At 38.3% G+C, this 17,010-nt stretch overlaps 1 protein-coding gene and 1 long non-coding RNA gene across 7 annotated transcripts in view; one reads left to right on the forward strand and one right to left on the reverse strand.

Moving 5' to 3' along the window:
- Nucleotides 1–262: 262 nt before the first annotated feature.
- LOC145723570 (uncharacterized) lies at nt 263–2,758 on the reverse strand. Its single transcript, XR_014148740.1, has 2 exons — nt 2,175–2,758; nt 263–634 (listed from the first exon to the last, which is right to left on the reverse strand). It is a non-coding gene; the product is annotated as an uncharacterized LOC145723570 (long non-coding RNA).
- A 137-nt stretch (nt 2,759–2,895) lies between these two features.
- UBE3A (ubiquitin protein ligase E3A) overlaps nt 2,896–17,010 on the forward strand; it is a 100,706-nt gene continuing 86,591 nt past the window's right edge. For all 6 annotated transcript variants that reach the window (XM_081831483.1, XM_081831484.1, XM_081831485.1 and 3 more), the window contains exon 1: nt 2,896–3,425. The gene's annotated coding sequence lies outside the window, so the exon portion shown is untranslated. The remainder of the gene's footprint in view (nt 3,426–17,010) is intronic.

Genomic DNA, 17,010 nt, shown 5'->3' on the forward strand with positions numbered 1-17,010 from the left:
CTATAAAGAACCAGTGACAGATTTAAGCAAGGATGCAATGAAATCATATTTGTTTCTTTTAAAAACATTCCACAGTGAGATTCAGTAGCAAAGTACAGTAATATGGACCAGCATTGTGTTGGGTTTGGGGGATATAATAATAAATAAGGTAGTGTGACCCTGCCTTTCTGGAGCTTACATTGAGTTCAAATTCAACACTAAGGATCTAAATTAAGATAGTATCAGTGGGATCATATAGAAGGAAATGGATGTTACCATAATAGCTAATAATAATAGTATTTATTACCATTTATTGAACATTTCCCATACATCAGACATTAAACACTTCGCATGTCCTGTCCATTCTCCACACAATAAGGGGTTGAAGATATGTCTGGTTCTGAATGAGATCAGCGTTCAAGATTCAGACTTGATCCCTGACTGAAAAAAGTGATAGAGGAAGAGTATATATATATGGTACTATCAGAGACTGTATAATACAGTAGGCAGAAAGAACCAAGGATGGAGAGGAAGAACATTCTGCAAAGAAGACTTGAAGAAGAGGGCCCAAGACACAGGGAGAGAGGCTGGAGAATGCAGGGTGATGGAACCAAGGGAGCAGTTTCCAGGAGGCAGTAGTTAGCAGTGTGGAAACCTGCAAAAAGGTCAGATACCATGAAAACTGAGAAGCAACTTTTAGATTTGGCATTGTGCTATTACAGACATTAATACAAGCAGTGTATACAGTAAAATGGGGGCAAATGCTAAATTTCAGTAGTTGAAGAGGGACTTAGAAAGAAATGACAATCCAAGTACAGATAGCTCTTCTAAATAGAAGGGACGGAGTTAGTAGAAGGAGAATTTATGAACAAGAGAGGGAACAACCAAGGGACTAAGCGCTTGAGAGTCTCACCCCCCACCGGCCAGCTCCCCTCCCCTCCACCAAAAAAAAAAAAAAAAAAAGCTGTAGAAAGAAGGATGGCTCATACTTTAAGACAGGAGATCAGGGTGAGCGCAAATTTAGGTAGATCTGTAGGAATTAAGGGTGGAGGTGTGAAGGAGTTCATGAAGTGTGTAATGCTAAACAATGGTATTGATAATACTAATACTACTATTACTAAGCCCTAACATTTACTGAACTCTTATCTTATGCCAGTCAATGTGCTAGTAATTTTTATCAGCAAACATCACAAAATTTGAAAATGGATTAAGACAGAGCACAGTGGGGTCTTGAATCGGGTCTGACACTCATGTCACACAGAATACCTATTAATGAACTAAAAAAGCCTATGTGTAATTTCTCCTTATTTGAAGGAGGAACTGGGATCCTTCTTGATTTTAGTAAAGATCTGGACAGTCATTCTGACATTTAAGAGCAGATTTATTTCTCGTCAGTCTTTAATTTTTTTGGTACTCAGGAATTTGTTCCATTTTGATGCACCAGGTTATATAAAATTACATTTCATTTATTCAGGCAATTTCTGAGGAGAATAAGTTAAACTATCTTCACAGGCTAGATACTGAAGTAACATTTTGCTTTGATTATTTTAACAAAAATCTTTAAAGATTTTCATTCTCATTTGCCTATTTTGATAATATGCAAAGAAAATCCTTAATAGATTACGATTTTAACTAGCCTCTTCTATAAAATATAACTACAAATTGTTTCCAAATGAGGATCTGTAATGGGGGAAATGAAAAAAACAATGAGGAACTAAGTTAAAATCAGACATGATTTAATACTGTCATTTATCATTAATTGTCCTGGGATACTTTAGATTCCACTAGCTTATTTTTTATAGTTTAAGTTTTTTACAGATGGTTATAACCGGGAAGCAGTATACATAAACATATCCCTGACTTACAATGTTCTAAGAATGGCAGCTGAATACACTGCAATGTAAGATTGTTGATTTAAAAAAAATTCTTTGAATACCAGATGAATGGGATCTCATATAGCATTTTAGGGCTTAGCAAAGTTGCAAGCCGTTAAGACTATGAATTGTTAGTGATTCCACTGTATTTGCTAGTTAAGTGTCGCAGAGCCATAAAAAAAAAAACCCTTTTAAATAAAACGATGACCTTGATAGTAAATATGAAGACGCATGGCTTTTAAATGGGTTGTCATAGGGATCAAAATTAGCATCCATCTAGCTGATGTTAACCAAGAGGCCACAATCTCTTTAACAACCTACCGAATGTCAAAACTGCGAGACGTGCTTTCATCTTCTAGTAAACTAATGACATCGTGTTGGAGAGGCCTAAGCAAATGACCTTGGTCCCCTGAAAGATGGCTCATACTCTCGGGGTACCTCTGCAGTATTTACAAAGGCAGCTCTGGACGGAAAGAGGTTGGGGTCGGAGGGCCTGGTATCCGGAGGCTGCAGGCTCGCCGCGCGGCTGGGAGCTATCAAAACCACCCCCCGTCCCTCGGCGGATTTTCAGAGCCGATTCGTCCCCCTAAAATCGGGAGCGTTTAAGTCTTAGCACGTCCCTCGACTTGGGTATACCAGGGGCCTCTCCAACACTCCTGGTGGCTCCAGGGGGTTTCCGGCGTGTACGCCCTTCTTTCGGCGGGGCCATAGACAGCGGTGGCTCGATAGAAACACTGACCCTCTGCCCGATCCCAAGATGGCCACCAACCCTGGCAGAACTCCAAGGAGCCGCGAGCAACTTCCCCTTCCCAACAACCCCCGCGGTGGCGACGACGGCAAGCAGGAAGGGGGAGGAGCCGGAAAGAGAGGGCGGGGCATGTCGCTGCGCCCTCCCGCGCGCACCCCGGCCCCGCCCCACGTCCCTGCGTCCCGGCCCGGAGCTCTGGCCCGACCGGGCGGCACGCGCTGCCTGCTGGGATACTCGGCCCGCCCAGCCAGTCCTCCCGGCTTGCGCTGCGGCCGCGAGATCCGCGTTTTTCCCAAGATGGTGGCGCTGGGTTCGGGGTGACTGCAGGAGACGACATAGCCTGAATCCCCTTCGCCAGAATCTCGACACACCGCCTTCGTCCCGCTCGTGCACCCCGCTGCCACTTAGCCATCCGCTGGCCTGGGCGCTCGCCTTCCGCTGCCGCCTCCGACTTGAGCTTCATCTCTGCGGACCCAACGATTACGGCCGCGGGCAGCGGCGCCTCCCTCGGCTCCTCCTTGGGGTCGCGCTCGGAGCAGCTCCCAGCCTAGCTCCGGCTCGGCGGGCCCCGCAGTTCCCCAGTGGGGACAGGCAGCGGCGGAGCGGCGGCTGGCGACGAGCGCGGGGTTTTCTGCGGCCCCGGCGCCCCCTTTCCCGGCCTTAGTCTCCGGAGAAGGAAGCGCGGGTCCCGCATGAGCCCCGGCGGTGGAGGCAGCGACAGGGAACGAGGCGGTGGCGGGCGGAGGCGGCGAGCGAGGGCGACTGCGACCAGTGAGGCAGCCGCTGCTGCGAGGGCCACAGCCCAGGCGCGGGGGCGACAGCAGGTCAGTGTGGCCGAGGACCGGGCCTGGGCCGGGGAGGCTGGTCGGCATTTCTCTTCGTTCTCTCTGTCGCTCAAACCACCTTTCGGGGCTGGCTCTGGCGGAGGTAGGGACGCTCCCAGACAGCGCCACGGCGAGTGTTTGGGGGCGCGTGGTTTGGAGGGGTCAGTGCCAGAAGTAGGCCTTTGGTAGCAGCGGCTGCTGCTACCGTAACTGTCAGTCCTGGCTGAGGGCCGGAGGGAGGGTTTTGTCGCCTAAGGGGACGCGAGCGGGCCCGGGGCGGGGCGTGCAGGGCGTCGAGAGTTGGCCCTCCTTGGAGCGGAGCTCGCGGAGCAGGCCTGGGCCCCAGGCAGGGTAGGGCTGGCCTTTTCCTTCCAAGGGGAGCTCTTTTTTCGAGGTTTTGGCCCTGTTGGTGAAAAATGCTTAGACGTGTGCTTTGGTGGGTTGGGGTTTTGGGGGTGGACTGGTGGGGAGGGAGGGCGGATGAAGTGGGAAATCAAGCCCAAGGGTTGTGTTCACAGTTTATCGGGATTTTCAAATTAAACGTGAGCTACCGGGTTTGCCAGAGATTCTGTTAAATGCAAACCTGCAAACAGTTGGCATTTTTTTATTTTCCCTTTTCAGTTGAGAAAATGAAAAGGACTCTTTTTTCGTCATGGCGTGGAGGTTTTGTTGGTAAAGTCAGAATTGAATGTGGCAAATGCTTTAGTCCATAAAATTGTTAGAAATAATTTTAACGTAGGCACTGTTTGAGCTTAGATTCCTTCAAAGATAATTTAGTCTCTGAATTTTAAAAACGTCCAGTTGGCATACTAAAATAGAAACATTACTAAATCTGTTTGGGATTATATTTATTAAGTGGCTAGGGTACTTTTGAAAATGTAAACGAATAGCAGTATGGGATTTACAATCCAGAGTTACCCTCCATAAATCATGAGGGGATATAGCTATGACCCTTAATTTTGGAGAATTCCACTGCCTGCAATATTGAAAGAAGCAGGAAATTATTCCAGAATATTCTGGGGGGAGGGAAGGAGGCTTGAAATGGAAATGACCTAAAGTTTGGAAGAAAAACTGTTAAAAAGTTACCTGTCAGAGTCACAGTAGATAACCAATAAATCTTGAGTGAATTAGACAAGAGGGATGAGAAGTGTTTGCTTCATAACCTCTGATTAATGAGTACTCTTACTGTTTAAACCAGGTAAAAAAGTTTAGAATTTAGAAAGATAATAAAATTTTTATCCTGGTGTGTATAGTGGAAGTAATTTTAGAATTAGATCTTGCTTATAAATCTGAGTTATTTATCACATTTGTAATAAAATGAATACAGTATTAATGATAGTGCTGATAAGCCCAAAGAATGACCCAGAAGCCCTTTAAAGAAACTAATAATCACAACAAAAGCAAGAAATAGATTCAAGAAATAATGACCCTGTCTTTACAAAATTAGAATTGGAAACTAAGAAAGTCTTGTTGTATCAATATTTATTAACTGGCATTAGTATGCTAAGAATTATGTGCACTATTGTCTGGACATTGCCTAGTTCCTGAGGAGTTTAACTTTACACAGAGATACAAATTACAGTGTTTTGATTTCTTTTCAGAGGTGTGGTAAGCTGTTTTTATTTCACCTCTCTTAAATCGTACATTTTTTTTTCTTGGCTTAAAAAAGTACCTTCTTAAGTATACTTACTAGAAGTGTGAGGAAGACACATTCTCATCCCACTTGTTCAGTTCATTTAATAAGATTTATTGGGTACTTACAGTGTCTTGGATATTTAACCTTTCATCAGTTGTATTTCTTAAACTTTAGGTCATTTTTAAAATGATCCTTCTGCTGTCCCCTTCAAACCCCCCCCCCCAAATCTGAAATAATTTGCTGTTTCAAATAAGCAGTCAGTGGGGTAATCCAAAACTATGGATCATATCTAAATTTTTCAACCCAAGCACTTGAAAAATTTACGAATGTTTATTTTCTTAAATGATTACTGGTTATCTTCTTGTCATGTTGCACATTTTTGTTTAGACCCAAACTTGTGTTGGTCAAAACATAGAGACATTACATTAAATGCACATGGAGCTGTTAAAAAGTTAGTTTTTTGATTTTTTTTAAAGTAAAATTTTATTTATTTATTTGAGAGACCGAGAGTATGGGAGGGAGGAGGGTCAGAGGGAGAAGCAGACTCCCTGCTGAGGAGGGAGCCTGATCAGCAGGGACTCGTATTCCAGGATTCCAGGATCATGACCTGAGCTTAACCAACTGAACCACCCAGGCACCCCTAGTTTTTTGACTTTTATGAGTGAAGACAAATCTTCTCTTTTCAGGATAATTCAGGATAACAGAGTTTTGGCTGATTTTGACTCTTCCCCCCACTGCAAATGTAAAGATAAATTCAAAAACATTGCAGCATGTGCAGTGAAAATAGCTTTGGAATTAGATCCCATTTTTAATTCTGGGCTCACCTTAGTTGTCTGATCTTGGCAAGTTAGTCTTAGTAAGCTGCAGTTTTGTCATCTATAAAATGGGATGGTGAAACTAACTCGGAGTTGTTTTGAGGATTAGAGTTTGTAAAATGTCCAACACATAGAGTATTATCATTTGAAGTCTTCCTACCTTGTTATTTTTTTTGTGTGTGGACTCTAGCATGTTATCCTTTACATTGTTTTCATTCTCTCTAGCTATGAACTCACTCTTCAAGGGGAGGGGCTCCTAGTGTTTACCAGAAAGTGTGTTGCCAGCATATGGATGAATTATCAGTGAATAGTCAACTGACATTCATTGGGTACCTACTGCATCTGCTATGAGCTGGGTTAGATGTAGGAGCTACAAAGACAATCATGTCTGTCTTTTGGAAGCTTATAGTCTAGTGACTTTCTCCACATAACACCATTTTTTGTGAAATCCTTTCACATAATGGAGCCTCATTCTTCTGTGCTCTTCCAGTCTTAGGGCGGTTCTGTGGACTCAACACTTCCACCTGCAGCTGCTATTCTAAAGAATATTGTTTTTGCCCCTTTATACAACTATTTGGCATATGTGAGATACTTTATATCTTTACCTTGGTCCTGCTCCATAATCCAAAATCTGGCACATAGTGTGTGTGTGTCTGTGTGTGAATGGGTATGTATATGAAAAAAAATTTACTTTGGCAGTTGCCTGTAAATACTTTGATATTTTTCTGGGGTAATTATCATTCTGTCTTCTGGTTCTAGCTTTATATTTCAAACCTCTCAGTAGGACTATTCTTGAGGCCAGTCACTCCATTCATTTTATACATGAAGAAATTGAAGTGTGAAGCTTTAAAATGATTTTCTTAAAGTCACCCAGATGGGCAGAGCTAGAAGCACAGTCTGAGTCTCTGGACTAGAGTTCAGGACTCTATACAGTGGCGTATGTTCTGTCCTACCTGTTGAGAGGAGTAGTTTGCTTCTATTTGAATGTTTTCTACACTATTATTAGAAGGCAGACTTTACAAGATGCCATCATTGGGCCTTTTCTGAGCATAAGAGTTAGTGCAGAAATGGGGCTTTTTCTTCTAATAAAGGAAGTCAAGTAAAACTACAGTAACTAGAAATGGCGTTAAATGTTTGTAAAATCTACAAACATATCCTATGTCCAGAACAGATGTTTAAAATACTTAAGATGCTATATAATTTCTTAAATGAAATAACTTATTAATAAATAGATAATAAATTTCTTTGCCAACTTTGCTTTGATCTAAGTTATCATTAAGTAAACACCATGATGGATAATAAGTCAAAATGAAGTTTTTAAGTTTAAGGCCAATCTGAGAATGAAATAAAGCTAATACCTTTTATGGAATATTGCTGTTTGCAAATGAGATTTAACTGACAGTTGTTTCTGTTTGATTCTAAGCTTCGTGACTGTGAACTCCCTAAAATTATATATAAATTTTAAGTTTCAGAGTCTCAACAGGTTCAGTGAACAAAAGCGACCAAGAACCACTGATGTGGAGGAAGAAGCACTAACTTTGGTGTCAGAAGATCATGGGTTCATCCTTCCAATCTAGCTTCCTAGCTGGTCATGAGCAGGTCATTTATCTTTCAAAGCCTTTGTTCTGTTAACTTCTGTTAAGTGAAGGTGATACTTGCTTTGTCTGTTTCAAAGGATTGTTTTTCAGATGTGATCATTCTCAAAAAAATTAGAATAATACTGTATAAAGTGACCTTATATGTGACTTAGTGACTTTCCCAAGAAAACAGGTTGTTTAGTGGTAAACAAGTGATTGGAATATTTTCGTGCTTTTCTCTATAAACATTTTTAACCTTTTCATACTTTCAGAAGTATTGTTTTGGGAAATATTTAGTGTGTGAGTTTAAATTAAATTTGTTAACTACATTTGAAATAAATAGTAGATCTTAATAATTAGTGATGCACTATTCAGTATTATTAATCCTTAGTCAGACCCCTTCTTGTAATTTGCTTTACTTTTTTTTTTTTTAAGATTTTATTTATTTGAGAGAGAGTGCGAGAGAGAAAGCACTAGAGGGGGTAGGGCCAGAGGGAGAAGTAGACTCCCTGATGAGCAGAGAGCCCAGTGCAGGAATGGATTCCAGGACTTCAGGATCATGACCTGAGCTGAAGGCAGACGCTTAACCCAGTGAGCCACCCAGGCACCCTAATTTGGTTTACTTTTGATCTCTCCTGTTAATTTGATAAATGGCAGGTAAATCATAAGGTTGACCTGAAAGGAAAAGAGGTTTTGGACACATACATTATTGGATAAGATTATTCCAGAACTTTGGGGCGCCTGGGTGGCTCAGTTGTTAAGCATCTGCCTTCGGCTCAGGTCATGATCCCAGAGTCCTGGGATCGAGCCCCGCATTGGGCTCCCCACTCTATGGGAAGCCTGCTTCTCCCTCTCCCACTCCCCCTGCTTGTGTTCCCTCTCTCGCTGTGTCTCTCTCTGTCAAGTAAATAAATAAAATCCTTAAAAGAAAGAAAAAAAGATTATTCCAGAAGCTCCATCCTAGGAAGTCTCCTGCAATCTGTAAGATAGCACATGTGGATCATAGAAGAGAATCCTATGTAATACTTAATTAAAGTCAGCATCTATGCCACAAATAAAAAGCATGTAAGTTACATTTGAGCCCTGAACACTTACTAAAAAAAGTAGGATAAAATGTACCTTAAATGAAACTCTTGGCTGGCCAATATGGAGCTTAATGTGATGACTCTTAACAGTTAAATGTGTTATAGAAGTTGACCTTCTGTACCCTTTGGGGTTAGTTGAGGTTAGTCAAGCACAAATCCTTTTATATTACAGAAATAAAACATGAAAAAATTTTTTGACCTATCTCTTTGTGGTGTGGAGGCTTGTAACTCTTTGTTCTTAATGTGATGACTTCTTTCTCCTTGTATCAAAAGGGATACCTTACCCATTTCAAGCTGCTAATATAATAGACTTCTATTACTGGATGTGAGAAGGTAGTCTTAGAATTGCTTTTGTGGCCTGTAACCACTATCCTAACCTCTTTACTTTTATATTCTTTGTGATGCAGAATAAATTCTGAATTTTCTCTCTAAATTAAATATGCAGACAGTACAGAGAATAATGTAACAATCATGTAACTACCATTCAGTATATACAAATGTCACAATTTGTCACTTCCTTGCACTCTAGCTCCATCTTTAAAACTGGTGTTATTTTCTTCTGAGATGATAATTCTAGCATTGCAGCTACCACTGTGGGAATTTCTTCATATTGCCAACAAATACTTCCTTTCTCTTATCAGATGTAAAGCATAATCCTGTTCTTTGGAAGGGAAAAGATGAAATGCCCACCAGTGTTTTCTATATAAAGCTCATGGGTCCTAGGGAGAAGTATGGGTATTTCCAGTTTATTAATTATTTTAGTATTTTTTCTTATGGATTCTATTTATTGTGCCTCTGTGTGTGTGTATGTGCCACTATTGATAACCTTATAGTGTGCCACAAATAAGAATGTTAAGTATTTACCTTTGTTAAAGTTTTTGTTTGGGGGAAAAATACATGTCTTTTGAGCACCTATTGTATGTGACATGTATACTGATGGATAAATCCCATTTCACACGAAAAGTAATTGGGTAATATTTTTCTTTTCTAGTTTTCTGAAGTGGGCTGACAATGCATCATGTTGCATGTTGGTGATAGAAACTATGCTGTTTAAGATATTCTAAATTTAGAGCTGCTAAGAAATGAAAAGTTTCCCTAATTACTTAACCTGCTTCATTCATATTCAATTTCTTACACATTTTGCTGTCTGTGGCATATTGCTATAGCTTGAATGATTGTGTCCTCTCAAAATTCGTATGTTTGAATTGTAACACCCATTGTAATGGTTTTAGGAATGGGGCCTTCTTGAGGTGAATTGATCATGAGTAGAGTCCTCATGCATTGGATTAGTGCCTTATTAAAGATTTCAGAGTTCCCTTGACTCTTCTGCCATATGAGGACGCAGCCAGAAGACACCTGTCTGTGAACCAGGAGGCTGGTACTTGCCAGACACCGAATCTGCCAGCATCTTGATACTGGGCTTCTTAGGCTCCAGGAATTTGAAAAATAAGTTTCTGTTCATAAGCCACCTGGTCTGTGGTATTTTGTTTTAGCACCCCGAAATGGACTAGGATACATTAAACATGTTTAAAGAACAGGGAAAATAGAAAATTAAAAGGATAAAGTTTGGTAGCTAAGGTAGGGATACACTGTGCTTGACAGAATGGAAGTGCTTAAAAGTTGACTATAGTGTTGAAATTGAGAACACTTAAGGAGAATGTATTAGAAACACCGAGCTAACTTTTGTCTTTTAAACACATAAAACTAGATTTCTGCATTTCAGATATTATTGTATATTTCTTTAATTATTGCCCAGTGCACTGTATTTCAGATTATCCTCAAAATGAAAAAGTAAAGTGTTATGGTCTCATTTAACTCAGAATCAGTTCATCTCCTCTAAAATTCCTCTTCCATATTTTGGGCTAAATGAAAGGCAAGGAGGGGTGAACTTAAAAATAGTTGGATCTCAACTGGAAAATAGGTAAGTCACTTACCTCAACTGAAATTAAATCCTTTCTTTCCTCCTGGATTGAAGATCCTATGAGAACAATTGCTGCGTGTCTCATTTTTTTTTCTTTTCAGGTGCAGTTTTATGTATTTGTAAATGCTTGATGAATGAACTGCTTTCCAGTTCAGGACTACTTTTAGATATCTGCTGTGGGCTGATGAATAAGAATCATCAGGAACAAAATCCTCTAGGCTTCAGAACTTTTAACTAATTTTAAGTAGATACAGGACTAGGGGTCAGCCTGGATAGTGGGCCAAAGCCGTATCTATGCTACAGCCCCACTTTAGTGCCTCTGCCTGTGCTGAATTTGACTAGGCTTTCCTAGGAGGGGTGTGTTTGTGTTCTCCATATTTCTAGCTGATGTCAGATTTTGAGAAATTAAGGCTGATCACTGTGGCCTACAAGTTTCTCTTAAATGATCAAGATTTAATTCACCTAAGTAGCATATGTTTAAAACTGCCATGACTACATTAGTATTTTATATTCTTATTCTAATATCTTTTCTTTAATAAAGTAAGTAGGTTGGGTTAGATGATCTCCAAGGTAATTTTCAGTTTAGATATTTTATATTCATTTTTTCTTTTTGAATATATGTATCTATCTTAATTATAAAATATTTAAAACATACAGTAAATAATATAGCAAATACATACCATCCAGAACTGTAAATTCTGCCACTTTGGGTTCTTTGGGAAGTAAATGCAGACTTAGGTATTCACTTATAGCAACGTCCTCCCAATCTTTCCCAGTCCTGTTACCCTCTTTAATAATTCTCCTGAGGTTCTTGAGTATACATCATATTCTTGTTTATACTTTACTGTATCCCTGTACAAGTATCCATAAGTAATAAGTGTTTTGTGTTGTAAATTTTTACAAAATGGTACTGTATTGTACATAATCTTTCATCAGATTTCTTTTTTTAAAAATACTTAGCATTTTTGAGTTATATATCTTGTTTATTCAATTTGCTGTATGGTACTCCATTGTATGGATATATAAAATGTATGTATTTCACCTTCCTTTTTTATCATAAATAATGCTGCAGTGATTGCTTTTACACATTTTTTGGTGTAGGTGTTTAAGAAGATTCATTAAAGTGAATTGCCTGGGAATAGGTTGTGAATAACTGACTTTACTAGGTATTTCTAAATTCTTCTTTAAAATCATTATGCCAATATATACTTTATATGTGTACTTTGTTTTCTAGCATCCTAGCCCTCATTTGGATTGTCCTATTTTAAAATTTTTTCAAACCTGATGGATGTGAAATGATACCTTTTTTTATACACCTCATTTTTTTTTTTTTAAAGATTTTATTTATTTATTTGACAGAGAGAGAGACAGCAAGAGAGGGAATACAAGCAGGGGGAGTGGGAGAGGGAGAAGCAGGCTTCCTGCCGAGCAGGGAGCCCAGTGCAGGGTTGGATCTCAGGACCCTGGGACCATGACCCGAGCCGAAGGCAGACGCCTAACGACTGAGCCACCCAGGCGCCTCTAATATACCTCATTTTAATTTACATTAATTGGTGTAAATGGTGGGTAAATGCATATGAATTTTATTATTTTTGGTATCTTTTAAGTGTTTTATAAATTAAAGAATGGTGTTAAAAAGAGTAAGCCATTAGCATAGTGTTTATGTTGTAAAGGACCTTGACCATCATCTCATCCAGCCTTCTTCTTCTACAGTGCAGCCATGAAAGTTATCAGAATAAGAATAAAATACTGCTGGTTGCCTATTAATGGTATTCTCTTTGGGGATATAGAATCTCAAGTTTCAGTGTTGAAATCATGAGCCTTTTCCCTTATGATTTGTAATTTTTGGTCAAGAAATTTCTCTTATATTGTCTGCTAGTAGTTGAGAGGTTTATGTTATTTGTTTTTTTTGTTTGTTTTTTGCATTTAGGTCCATGTGGGAGGGAGTTGGGAATCAGATTTTCTTTTTTTTATGATAAGTGAGTTGTCCCAACATTACCCATTATTTTATTTTTTTTTAAATTGTCATCTGTATCATCTGCCTTCTGCTTGGGTTTGATTTTAGTTTGTTTCTTTGTTTTTTTTAAACACCAGTTCTACATTGTTTTATTTCAAATAGTTTATATTAAACTTTGAAATCTGGGAGGACAGGCCTCCCCTTTATTAATTTTCAGAACTATCTTGGCTCTTAGGCTTTTATTTTTTCATAATAATTTAAAACCAGTTTATCAGATTCCCTTGGGGATGTTATTTGGAATTGCATTATATAATTTGAGAATTGATATGGCTTCTCTTGCTATTTATTTGATTCTTCAATATTTTGCTGTTTTCTTCATAAATGCCTTTTACACATACTTTATTAAATTCTTAGATATTTCATTTTTTTTTTGCATTATAAATAGCATCCTTTTTTATTATATTTGATTATTGATGGTATTTGTATCCATCAATTTGGGTGAACTCCATCATTTCTAATAGTTTGTAATTTTGGATTATTGTGAACAAATAACAATTCTGTCTTTTCAAATGATCTTTTAAAAGTACAATTCTAACCTTGTAACTTTCTATTTAAAATTCTTCTTTGGGGGGACACCTGGGTGGCTCAGTCGGTTGGGTGTCTGCCTTCAGCTCAGGTCATGATCCTGGAGTCTCGGGATCGAGCCCCACATCGGGCTCCCTGCTTGGTGGGGAGTCTACTTCTCACCCCACTTGTGCACGCTCTCTCACTCTATCAAATAAGTAAAATATTTTTTTAAAAAATTCTTTGACTTTCCATTGCTTTTCGAGTAAAATTCAGAATCCTTTAGTAGTTTACAAAGTCCCACACGATCTAGATTCTGTACTTCCTTAGCCTTACCTTTCTCCACACTCCTCACTGAACAGAACCATCTAACAGTACTAGCCTATTCAGTTTTTTAGCTGCCTAATCTCTTTCTGTGCCAGACCCTTTGCCAGTGCGTTTCAATTTGTTTGGAACACAGGCAACAAATTTCACCCATCCTTTAGGTCTCAGGGAATACTGCTAAATATTCCCAAATATTACTTAGGGGAGGCCTTCCCTGAGAATCTCCTTGCACTCATTGGTTTTAGTGCTTCCTTGTAATAATGCTGTTAATGAATCTTGCTTTTCCTGAGTAAGTACATAATTTCAACTGCAGTTAAGTAATTTCTTTACTCCTGAGTTGAAGATTCTGAGAAAAGTAAATGGTTGTCTCTCTTTTGTTTATTTATTTAAAGTTTTTTTTTAAAGTAATCTGTGCACCCAACGTTGGGGCTCACACAACCCCAAGATCAGGAGTCTCATGTTCCACCTTATTGAGCCTGCCAGGCACCCTCTCTTTTTTAATGTGCAATGTCAAGCATTTGTGAGTGCTGGGTGAATGAATGAATGTTCATGTACTGATTGATCTAGAAATACTATTCCAGTTGGTAACTGCTTAAAAGAATATAATTAGGCTACTTTGAGATATTTTACTAGACATTCATAGAAAATTAAATGCCCTCAATTTTTATTATTTAAGTCCTTCAAGTGTGGCTGGTCTTTAGAACAACAATTTCTTGTCTTTTAACAGAGGCAGTCTAGTTGACTTAAAAGTATATGTGGTAAGTTTTCTTAAAAGCATTTTAAAGTTAAAAGCCAGCTTTTTGTTATCCTTAAATCAGATTTTATGAGTTTAGATACTACATTTGATACACAGATGAAATATAATAAACCTGAAAATATGTGTTCATGATTATTTCAAGGAAAACCCACCTACCTTTAGTTATTTTAGTATCTTCTACTATACATCTTTTTTGTGTGTGTGTGTAACACAGGCTGAAAGCTAGCATAATTCCAGGTTTAATTTTAGGTTAGGCACTATATAAGATTGAACTTAAATGAACTATAGTGCAAAAAGAACCCAGGGGAAAATTTCACAATAGTAAGTCCTTGGGACTATGTGGCACATTTGCTTCTGTTTTCAGATCATAGAATTGTTGACCAGAATGAGTGGTTTATCATTAAAGCCAGGAAATTGAAATAATTCTGGTAGTTTAGAATTTCTAAAGGATCTCTGTAGATGACACTTGATCTACACTTAGATAAGATACTGTTAGTGCTACTAAGCCATGTAATAAAACACTTAAGTAACTTAAAGATACCTTATTGGGGGAAAATAGCATTTTAATATTGGCCAATCATGAGTATACTTTCTATAGTTATTCAGGTAGGTAAATAAGCATAATTTATTTAATTTCTGAACTGTTCACAGAACCCAGAGGGAGGGTCGGGCTACTTGTCATTTTAGAGAGTTCAGTTCTTTTCCAATGCACAGTGATTGTGATCCCAGAATTCTTTTCCTATATATAACTGATTGTACAACCTAGATTTGCAGCATAGTCTCAATTTTAAATATTAAGTTATTCCCATAAATCATAAAACCAAGAATTCTAACATTTTCATATTTCCAGAGAGCCTCTTGTATTTCCTGGTTGGTCCCCCCCACCTTAAATATTGGTATGTAGAATTATTTTTGAGTGAGGAAATATACAGGTAGATAGCTGTATATTTTTAAGTACAAAAATAAATGAAAGTTCCTCTTCCTTTCTTAGCTAATTCTGAAACATAACAGTTGTTAAATGTAAGTGTAGAAAAAACATAAAATTGCCTGGCAAATACCAAGTAAGTATATCTGTGTAACTACAGATACATGCAGCTTTTTTCCTTTTTTGAGAGGTTTTTTTTTTTAAAAAAAAAAAAGTACAGCATATAGTTTTTACAGTTTCTGACTTTATTGAGATATAATTCACATACCATAAAATTCACCCTTTTAAAGCATACAATTCATTTTTAGTATATTTGTATTTAGTATATTTGGGTTTTCATATATTCACCGCCACTAATTTTAGAACATTTCCATCATCCCATAAAGAAACCCTGTACTTGTTAGTAGTCATTCCCTATTTTTCTGTCCTCCAGCCTCTGACAACCACTAATCTGCTTGCTTTCTATATGGATTTGCCTATTCTAGACATTTCATATACATGGAATCATAAAATATGTGCCCTTTTGTGTATGGCTTCTTTTACATAGTATTCTGTTTTCAGGGTTCACTAGTAGCATGTAACAGCATTTTATTTTTTTATGGCTGAATAATACTGCGCTATGAATATATGCACTGTTTAGTCAGTCATCAGTTGATAACTATTTGGATTGTTTCCATTTTTTTGGTTATGTATCACATTGCTGTGAACATTCATATACAAGCTTTTGTGTGAACATACATATTCAACTCTCAGGTATATCTAGGAATGAAACTACTGGGTCATAGGTATCTATATTTAACATTTTGTGGAGCTGCCAGAATCCTCCAAAGTGGCTGCACCATTTTACAGTTGCATCAGCAATGTATGAAGGTTGTTTCTTTTTTTTTTCTTTTTTTTATTATGTTATGTTAATCCCCATACATTACATCTCTAGTTTTTTTTTTTTTTTTTTAAAGATTTTATTTATTTATTTGAGAGAGAGAATGAGACAGAGAGAGAGAGCATGAGAGGGGGGAGGATCAGAGGGAGAAGCAGACCCCCTGCTGAGCAAGGAGCCCGATATGGGACTCGATCCCGGGACTCCAGGATCATGACCCGAGCCGAAGGCAGTTGCTTAACCAACTGAGCCACCCAGGCGCCCACATCTCTAGTTTTTGATGTAGTGTTCCATGATTCATTGTTTGCATATAACACCCAGTGCTCCATGCAGAACATGCCCTCTTTAATACCCATCACCAGGCTAACCCATCCTCCCACCCCCCTCCCCTCTAGAATCCTCAGTTTGTTTTCAGAATCCATAGCCTCTCATGGTTCGTCTCCCCTTCTGATTTCCCCCTGAAGATTGTTTCTGATAGCTCTACTTCCTATGCCAAAGTTGATTGTCTATTTTAGTAATTTTTATGGGTGTGAAGGTATCTCTTTGTGGTTTTGATTTGCATTTGCTTAATGATTAATGATGATTACAACATTTCATGTGTTGATTGGCCCTCTTTGGAGAAGATCTACTCAAATCCTTTGCTGTATTTTAATTGGGTCTTTTTTTTTTTTTTTCTTGTTGGGTTTTAAGCATTCTTTATACGTTCTGGTTACCAGTCCCTTATCAGATAGATGATTTGCACATATTTCTCCCCATTCTGTAGGATTGTCTTTTCACTTTCATGATTGTTTCCTTGAAGCACGCAAGTTTTAATTTTTGGTGAAGTCGAACCTATGTATTTTTCTTTTGTTGCCTTTGTTGGTGTTATTTAAGAAACTATTGCCTAATCTAAGATCATAAAGGTTTATGCTTGTTCTAAGAATTTTGTAGTTTTAGCTCTATGTTTAGGTCTATCATCTGTTTTTGGGTTAATTTTTGCATACGGTATGATATAGGTGTAGATCTGGATTGCATTTGGCATGTTTTTGGATATGGTATACAAATAGCTACCTTTTAGTTTTTTCCACTTGGGTAGCCAATTCTCTAGACCACTTGAGGGATCCTTTCCTCACTGATTTAAAATGTCACTTTTAATTTTATTCAAAGA

The sequence above is a fragment of the Leptonychotes weddellii genome, chromosome 9 (genome assembly GCF_054177405.1).
Source record: "Leptonychotes weddellii isolate Sample4059 chromosome 9, ASM5417740v2, whole genome shotgun sequence".
NCBI lineage: Eukaryota > Metazoa > Chordata > Mammalia > Carnivora > Phocidae > Leptonychotes > Leptonychotes weddellii.